The sequence below is a fragment of the Haemaphysalis longicornis genome, unplaced genomic scaffold (genome assembly GCF_048455015.1).
Source record: "Haemaphysalis longicornis isolate Haplotype H1 unplaced genomic scaffold, Haemaphysalis longicornis Haplotype H1 scaffold_7, whole genome shotgun sequence".
NCBI classification, from domain to species: Eukaryota; Metazoa; Arthropoda; class Arachnida; order Ixodida; family Ixodidae; genus Haemaphysalis; species Haemaphysalis longicornis.
The window spans coordinates 157197990-157208157 of record NW_027526422.1 but is presented as its reverse complement, the minus strand read 5'-3'; positions in this window follow the sequence as shown (position 1 = coordinate 157208157).

Genomic DNA, 10168 nt, shown 5'->3' with positions numbered 1-10168 from the left:
TGATGTAGAATATTTTATTCCCGCGTTTTCTTATTCGCGCGTTTCTTACTTGCATCACGATGAACTGTCAAAGGTTTTAAGCTGTGAGCATCTTTTTGCAATTTTTTATCTAACACTTCACATGACGCTGGCCCACCTCAACATCGAAACTCTGTCTTATGCAGATATTTTATGATGCCGACCGCCTTAAACAAAGTGATAAAACGTACCAAAACACCGCCAAGTAAGCAATACTGCCTCCATAAACCAAAATGTGTAATAAAGAGATTGATGTAATCATTTAAAAAAACTTACCACAATTTAACTGTGTAGACCATGTACCTAGGCATCTTAAACCACTTTTAGCTTGAAGCGCTTTCCTCGCCTGGATGCTAGAACTAACCTTACTCCTTAGAACATCATACGTACTATCGGCGTCAATTGAAATGGGAAGACTAAAATATGAACAAGAACGTGGAAAATTGAAAAATACTGCTCGTAGAGTTCACATATTGGGTTGCCAGTGATATGTTCGGAATTCTACTTTTTCCAAATTTGTTGTTGTAACTAAGCCACGTGTCATTTTGGCTTGCATGGAAGAAATCGCGCTATTTGTGGGTTCAGGTTCATATTTTCGTGTTCGCGTTTTATTTGACGCCGACAGTAGATATTTACCCGTGTTGATTAGGTAAAAAGGCGCTTTAGAGCTCATTTCTTCAGATGTCGAAAAGGCAGCGTATTCAACAACTGCGAACCAAAGCTCTACTGCCAACATACCCTATGTATACTTCACTGCATACTTTACTCAGCAAACTTTGCATTACTTGCGGAAGAGGCAGTTCGATATAAGAAATATAACCGGTAAATAATGTATTGTTTTGTACACTCCGTACAGCGGTCAACCGTACCTACATAGAGGTTTGCCAGCCTGATCTGACCAACCGAACGACCGACCAAGTAACTGACTCACAAAACAACACCGAGCCATGTTGCTGATATTACACTACAACTTTTCAGGCAGTCCTAGTGTCCAGTCTTACTAGCTGACTCACGCTCATTTTAAGAGCAGCGCTGGTTGCGTGCTAGGTTTCATGACAATCTCCGCTGGTATCGTGTCATACTTCATCCGGAGCAGGTTTCTAGTGTCCACCGCCAGACCATGCAAAAAAATGGTTCAGTATGGAAACAATTCAGAACAAATAAACAAGGCCCTACGGCCTTCGTAGTTCCCATAGGACGGCTTATATTGTACCCGAAAAAATGTCTTCCCAGCAAAGTGTTTGTGTTTAGGATGAAAATAACTGTGTAAGCTGGGTCTTTGTACCCTGTCGTATCCTCACTGTGTGTTGTGCAGTGAAACATGGCCGTCTCATTATAAACTAAGATAACCGAAAACGGCTCTAACTCTTCTGTTAGAGAAAGTACCTTGAAACAAGATATAGGACAATTAGCTTCTAAGAATGCCCTATCATTTGGACAGGTTTCATTTACTTGCCATAATTAGTTCACAGCGAAGTTGTAAACGTCAAAAAATTACTGTGTGCTGTGAATACATGTTCATATACGGAGGGAGTAAGTATTGATACAGAATACGGCTTTAACTGTTCTTTTACAGAGGCAATTCGGAAACACATTTCGCGGGGAATATACACTAAGACGACTCTAACACTACGCGCAACAAACAAGCCGAAGCTAAATGACGATGACGATGATGATACCCTAAAAATTTTTTCGAATCTTCGTAAAGCCAACCCACCACCCCCCTCCTTCAACGGAGTTCAGTATTGGTAGAACTCGGTTTAAATTTTATTTGTCGGGGAAAAATGCGTTCAACTGGGTTTTAACATACTTTTGCATACCCTGCTGAGAGATTTTGATATTGGACTGAGTCTTAATGATGTATTGAAGTCATAGAAATAACTTAACAATATTCAGGTATTTGGGGCTAAGCTACATTCAGGGGCACGTGCCGGAGAAGCTCGGCGGTAGCAGCGAGAATGCGCTCACCAGTTCTCGGCTTCTTGGTATTTTTTACGTGTTACACGCCACAGAGTACTGCGAGCTACAACATCTCCACTGTTAAATTGTGAAGTGTTGAGTTACGTAGCAGTGGCCCTCGAAATGCTACACAGGGTGTCGCGGCTATCATGCACCAACATTTTCCACAAAATACCAATAATGTTACTCAAAGAAAACCTAGTGAACAATCTGCCGTGTCGTGGAATAGCGCCCATTAGCGTTCTTGTTGATTAAATTTAATAAATAATTGTAAAAATATTTTCTAACTCCAGACGTACTGTCTTATTGATTAAAGTGTCAATGAGGCACCGATAGGTACCCAAGAGAGGCATTATCATAATCATCATCATCATCATCATAACTATCATCATCACCGTGTCGAAAACCTATTCCAGAGATCTACAATTATGTCGGTCCTGTACTGACTGCGACCATTTCATCCCGGCAAACTGCATTATCTCCTCTGCCCATCTAACTTTCTGCACCTACTCGCCGCGGTGGCTCAGTGGCTAAGGTGTTGCTCGGCTGAGCACAAGGTCACGGGTTCAATTTTCGGACGCGGCGGCAGCTTTTCTGATGGAGGCAAAAAGCAAAAACACCCTTGTGTACGAGATTTTGGCTCACGTTAAAGATCCCCAGGTGGTCAAAATAATTCGTTGCCCTCCACTGCGGCGCGCCTCACCGCCTGCGTTGTATACGCGCGCTAAACACTAAAATCCCCTTTCTGCGACCCCCCTGCCACGCTTGCCTCCTCTAGGAATCCACTATGTTACTATTAATGACGAACGGTTATCTTGCCTTCGCGTTATATGCCCTCACCACACCCATTTCTTATTACTTTTTCTAATTTCTACTAGTATCTTTCTTAACACGCGTTTTACCCTGACCCACCCCGCTTTCTTCTTGTCCCTTAATGTAATGTTAATGAATACAAACGGCACCTCATTCCGATATTTACAGAGACGGACTAATTGCGCCCTCTTTTCTTGTGATTGATAAGGAAGCCCCGCCAAAAAACGAAAAATACCACGTGATGGTGGTCCCACCATCACGGGAATGCGGAACGGGACTGCGAAGCTTGGTGAGTCGGTAGGAATCTATTGATAAAAACCGCGCAAAGGACCGGAACGAGTGAAAACATACAGGGACGAGTGCTGACTGACGACTGAAGTTTAATGAAAGAAACAGGGATATATAAAAGGAAATACAAAGCATATGAAAAACAAGAATGACGACATCATGAAAAACTAAGGTTGCTATTCCGTGGTATCACCCACGACAGTCATACCACCTAAATAGGTAATCTCTTTAGCATGTAGGGCGATTGATGCCATGCTGACGCAAGAGTTCCCCACTTTGTAGATAGTAAACGCCTCCGCAATTTCACGTGAGCGCTAGTACGGTTATCTCCTCACTATCGATGTGTGGTCGAGCTTCGGTGAGCAGTCATGCTTCCCGCAATGAATTGCCAGGTTGCTCCCCTGAAACTTCTTGAGCGAGTTTGCATGCTCGCGCAGGTGGCCATTAATGTAACGCCCCCTCTACCCTACGTACTACTTGTCACAGGACCGATGGATGTTGTGCACAATACCTTTCCTGCATTCCATGTAAGCAATTTTATGTCTAACCAAACAGTGACCAAAGGTTTGGTCACCGCTGTTCAACTTTCTGCAGAGGCGAGAAAGCTTGTTGGGGCATGAGAAAACCACTCTTACGCCACACGTTATTCCTGTTTTTATTAGCTTGTGGCAAACACCACGCAGGTATGGAATGACGCCGTTCCTTCCTTTTCCCTGTTCGGGTTCTTCTCCTGCCTACCCTCGCGGAGGCGAGGGTAGGTAGGAGAAGAACCCGAACCGGGGAAGAACCCGAGCAGAAGAAAAACCTTTTAGAAAAATCCCAGACAGGCTCTTGATTAGACAGTCGGGGAACCCCGCCTTCTTCAGTCGCGATTATTGCTCTTTGAAGCTCTCTGCGACAAGGTGTTGTGTTGTGTACAACCAGGAAAGGTGTTGTGTACAACGTCCCTCTGTCCTGCGACAAGTAGTACGTAGGGCAGACGGGGCGTTGCATTAATGACCACCTGCGCGAGCATGCGAACTCACTCAAAAAGTTTCAGTGGAGCAATCTGGCAATTCATTGCTGGAACCATGACTGCTCACGGAAGCTCGACCACACATCGATAGTGAGCAGATACCCGGACTAGCGCTCACGTGAACTTTCGGAAGCGTTTACTATCTACAAAGTGGGGGACACTTCCGTCAGCATGGCATCAATTGGTCTACATGCTAACGAGATTAACTATTTAGGTGGTGTGACTGTCGTGTGTGATTCCACGGAATAACAATCTTAGTTTTTCATGATGTCATTCTTGTTTTTCATTTGCTTTGCATTTCCCTTTGTATGTCTCTGTTTCTTTCATTAAATCTCTGTTTCTTTCATTAAACTACAGTCGTCAGTCAGCGCCCACCCCTGCTTGTCTTCACTCAAGTCCCGTTCTTTGCGCTGTTTTTATTAATAATACGCTGATAACACGTAACTGCTTTTCCTGTCACACAACCGAAGAAACAACGCATCACCTTTATCATGGCATTTTAACTTCATTGATTTGGACAGTACTTCTTGAGTTAGATAATTAACTACAATTAATTTAATAAATCTCACTACGAAAAGTATCACCCGACGCTACTTCACTGTATTCTAAACATAATGCCCTAGGTTTTCTTACAGAAATTCCATTCCTGTTTTTAAAAATCTTGGTGCAGGATAGCTGGGACCCGGTGAACAGGCTATACATAGTCTCTTTAACAAAGCCTTCATCAGAGCTGGTGAGAGGGCAACGCTTCTAAAAGATTAATCCCCTCCCCGGGTTGGATTATCCTTTTTTTTTGCAGACGGGGAGCTGTTATTAGTACTGGCCGCCCCTGAAATTCCCGCACGAGGTTCCGCCAGTGTCCTCCCACCCGGGCCTCCGGATCTCCGGCTGTCTACAGCAGCCCACCCCCAAATCCCTGGACCATTATCGCGCGAGCAGCATCCACACCCACTCGCTGGATCCCCTGCGGCTACGGAGCCCCGACGTGAGGATAGCCGCACAACCAAGAGGTTCTCGATGAGCCTTGCGCCTGCAGCATGCAGCCCCCACCCGCCGCGTCTTCAGCAACCCCCAATCCGGCGGACAGCCACTGCAGGGTGTCCTTCCGGACCTGCAGGAGCCCCGAAACCAACCACCCGCGCAGCCGGTCCGAACAAACTATGCAAGAATAGGTATGGTGACAATTGACTAGTGTACAAAGAAACAAGTAACCCTGCCTACTGCCCGGTTTCAAAACAGTTCTTGTATATAAAGTATGCAAAAATTGCGCCCACCTTCCCGCGCGGGGAACCCTGTGTAGATGCGACGCATCGTGGGGTTCACTTGGTGTTTCCGTCGGATTGATTCTGACATCGCGTGAAACGTGTCGGGAACGCGTATGATTATTATGTTTTATGATTATATTATGTTTTATTGACCACTCTTGGTCAATCTCTCTAAGTGGTATGCTTGGGGCTTCGCTGTCGCAACGACCTTTACTCCATCATTGTTGCTGTCAGTGGGAGTTTCTTTTCTTTTATTGCAAGTGTTAATCATTGTCCCATCATGCGTTTTATCAGTAGCATCTTGACGTAGTTTGAATGAGTCAAGGATATAAGGCGCGTTCGTAGCATTTGATTCTGTCTCGGTTTTGTGGCGCAGTGCAGAAGCACCATGTCCCTCGCTTTCCGCCCACAGGGTCGTGGGATCGAAATCGGGCGCCGCTATTATTTTTTTTATAGTGTAGGGGGAGGGGTTTGGACGGACAACGCCGTATGGAGGGACAAGGCGAGTGAATGAGATGCAGTGGCATCTAAAATTATTGAAAAGCGCATAGTTTCCGAACAGCACGTTTGCGCACTTGTACAGTGCTTGTACAAGTCAGTGCCGAACTCTTCCCGTTGAACATGAAAAGTTGCAAATTGCACTCGATAAAGCATCCTGACATATAACTGAAATAATTCTCAAATAATCCGATAGTGTGGCCCATTCCCTCAGAAAGGAAGGCGGTATACTTATTCAGGAGTTAAGCTAAAGAGAGCCGAACCTTTTACGCAACCATAAATCTAGGAAGGCCTCCGCCATATCACAAAAAATCACCCGTAAGATTTACCGATGCATGTTTTCTAGCACTGGCAAGGCGCGTAAGAATAAAGAAATCTACGGCACTAGCAACTATCTGTACTCTTTCAACAAATTCGCAAATCTCACCAGGTAAACTATAAACGCTTTGAATACTTAGTTCCCACTAGCTCAGTAAAACGCTATTAATAAATTCTGTACCCGTCTGCCAATATAGAAATGTTCTAACGCGAATGTGATGAACGATAAACGTAGTGCCCTCTGCCGAGTTTAGAGTAAAGCCTTGTAAATTTGGGGGGACTTTTTCTCTTCCGATTGTTGCTTTACGGAATATACACTTCTTAACATGTTCGATATTTTCGCAAGAAATATCATGCTATCAGCGTACGCCCCCGATCAAGCGGCAGCGGAAAAAAGCCAGCAACACCCTACGAACTATTAGCACTGGACCCCTACTAAGCAGCAGGACAACTGCCTCGACATGTGCAATGAAACTGTTCAACGCGATTTGCAAACAGCTTATCAAAAGCAAAATGTTTTCTGTCGTAACACAAGTAGCAAAGAAAAGAAAGCATTGGAGGAACTCTGAAGCTGTCCGGACATAGTTATCAAACCTTCCTATAAGAATGGCGCTATTTCAGTACTTAACAAAACCGATTATAATAGCGCCGCTAATAGGCAACTATCGGTATCTGCGTTCTATAAGTGCTATCGAATGATCCCACTGAGGGCTTCAAAAATTTCAAAGCTCAAGTCACTAAACTTGTTAAAAATAAAAATATCGATTGGGTCCCAGTTCGTTCCCTGATTCTTTCAAGCCCAGTAGCCGCTAGATGCTACCTTCTCCCTTAGATTTCCAAGGTAAACAATCCTGGTCACGCAATTGTTTATGGCATTGGCACAGTTACCGAACAGGTCTGGCTTTATGCTGGCAACCTGAGCGGCGATTTTTCGTCAAGCTGTTCCTCCTTCATTTAAGCGACAAATGATTTTCGCTCAGACATCATAAAGATTGAAATTCTTGATAACTGCTTACAAGTCAAGTCACCTTCCATGTGTCACTGCAGACTAACATTCTGCATGCACACCGTAGTTCTGTATCATCTGGGTAGAAGAGGTCACCGTGTGACAAATAAATTGGTTCTTTTACTCTTCAAACTTACCTTAGACTTCTAATTCCACTCACCAATTTCGCGTTTCACGGTGCCAATGACGTTTAAGACAGTATAATGTTGACGGTAACTAAAATCGGTGCTAGCTACGCCAACATGTTTACGGAACGCTTCGAATGAAACTTTCTTGACCCTTAAGACATAAAGTTACTGTAGTACACACTGCATATCTATGAAATGTTCATGATATCGTGGACCAACCACGCGAAGCTCATAACAATATTCAGGCATGGACCTAGTCCATCCTAGCATTGCCCACTCTCATTCCTACACCGGAGACAGTGTAAACTCCCCTGAAGTTACATAAACTATTCCCTAGGGCAGACTGCAAACTAAACTCTATACAAAACCTAGAGATGCGCGGCGGTATTTCAATTTCCGAAGCAGCCATATCAGGTGTGGCAAAACAGAAATATCTTAAAGTTGAGCCTACCATTTATAGAGAATTTACAAAAACAAAGCGGATTTTGACTTTACTGTCGAGAACTTCAGGCGGCTCTCTTGAATTAAAAATACGATGAACAGGTTATTTATGACGCTATATATGCGCCAGCGAGTTGGACCCCACAAAAATCGTTACAAAAAGCTCCGAACATTAACCCACAATCTAACCTTGTAACGCACGCAGGCTCCACGCGAAGAGGGATTGCCGTTCCAAGAAAACATCACGGTATCATCGTTCAAGTGAACGCCTAAGAAATATATTTCTCGAACCACCACACATTGTCTGCCCACGTAATGGGAATCAGGGGTTTTTTTCTACGAACGCAAGCATCAGCCGACGTCAAATTACTGGATGCATGCTTTCTAAAAAAACCTCGATGTAGACTATGCGCACAAATGATGGCCACGCACAACCGGCCAGCATGGCTTCAGACTACAACATAAATGTAAAAGATAACTTTAACTGTAACTGCGTCAACGTCATTTACTTTCTGCATCGCACCATTTGTGGATAATACTATATATGCCAAACTGAAAAGCCGTTAAAGGTCAACTGCACTCAAATTTTTACCTCTTGAACACACTATTTCTGTAGGGTCTGCCTAAAAGGAAAACAAGAGACATAACACATACGCGCGTGGATGTCGCAAGCGGTCACCAAAAATCGGCGTTTTTTAAACCGAAATCGAGGAGAGCACGGTAATTAAAATGACGTTGCAACAGGCAAGCGAGCGGCCGGACGGTGAGCAGCTCCGGAGCAAGCCTGCGCGCAAGCTCTACGCGCGCGTGACGCAGCAAACGGGTGAAACGTTTGTAGCAGAGGGCGAATGGTTCTCCAGCAGGGCGGCTGGCCAAAGGAAGAAACCCCCGTCGGCTGGAGCACCACAGTCGCGTCATGGTTGTTTACGCGACCCGCCGGCAGGTTCAGCGTTGTCTGCGGCGGCACTTTTTTTTACGCGTCTTACTGATTAACCAGGCTTTTCACGGCGCCACCAGTCGTGTTCCAGCTGATTTGTTGGCTCATACTACACATTCAAAATATGTTTGGTCGAGCTGAATTTTCAGTGCAGTTGGCCGCTATGTAAGCGGTTCCATAAACACCACTTTGATAAAAAAAAAATTATTTTTTTGCTTTTTTCAAGACATGTGAAAACTACCGGTGATGCATTTGATCACGTTAGAAGCCACCATTTCGCAATACGCTAAGAAAGCTACCATGACCTCAAGGTACGGCACTTTTGTCTCATTTATAGGGTTAAGTCAGTTTCTATTGGTATCAATGAAGTCACTAGGGACTTGAATTCAAACGTGCTACATCATTATAATTACGTTCTTTAATTATACATATATCCAGTAAAACCTCGTTTATACGTTTAAAACACGCGAGAAAAAAACGTTCTATTTCGAAAAATAGAACCCCGCTATTGGGTTCCTGGGTGCTACATTTCCCCTGCTTCAGCGCTGTTTTTGTCTGGTCCCGGCGCAGCTCACATAGAGTCCCAGGTATTCAAATCCTAACTGTTACGTCGTGACTCAGAGTACGTTTCCGGGTCATTCGTCGCAATCTGACACGCCGAACCCGCCCAAGCAACATCCGCGGACCACCATTTCGACGTTTGAGGACCCTTCTCTAGGCTTGGTTACAAAATTGACTGCATGAAGCCGCACGGGGGCACGGCTTCACTGTGCTTATAGCGGAAGTTTTACTTCGGAATGCGGGTAACGCGGGTTTGCCATAAAATCAGTACCGCAGGCATAGCACGAGCTCTCGTCGAGATCGTGTGCTTCAAGCTTTCAGAACACCTTTGAATTTGCAACCGCTTACTTTTTTGTGCTCTGATGGCGTCGCGAAAACGGGAGGCATTTTCCTTTCAGGAAAGGCTTGACGTACTCAACGCAATAGACAAGCAGCTAGCGCGGGAAAGATTCATCATAGCAAGGCACCGTGCATTGCCACGCGTGATGTATTCCGGCAATAGCAAAAAGCGGTAATCCTAAATTCACCAGTTTTTTAATGTTCGAACGCCAAAGTTGCAGAAATACATGGTAGAATGTCGAAGCTACCCCATTTTGTTCATTTTCGAGGTTTCCTCACTGCTGCGTTTTCCTGGTTGTTACATTTTGTTTTCGAGATCACGTGAAAAACGTATAAAAGGGGTTCCACTGTATATGAAACAGGTCCTCAGGACGCTCTAAAGCCAAACCAGTTAATCAAAGAAGCAGTAAAGCTGATTCAGAAAACATAATGTGCAAGCTTTTTTATGGTAGGAAAAAAAGAAGAGCCACCACTCACCAAACCAAAACCGAAGAAAAATGTCCGTCTGCGCGTCTGCTGGCATCAATACTCTCACGAGAAACTGTCAAGTAGGCTCACATGCTTACAACAGTACTGAAAAAT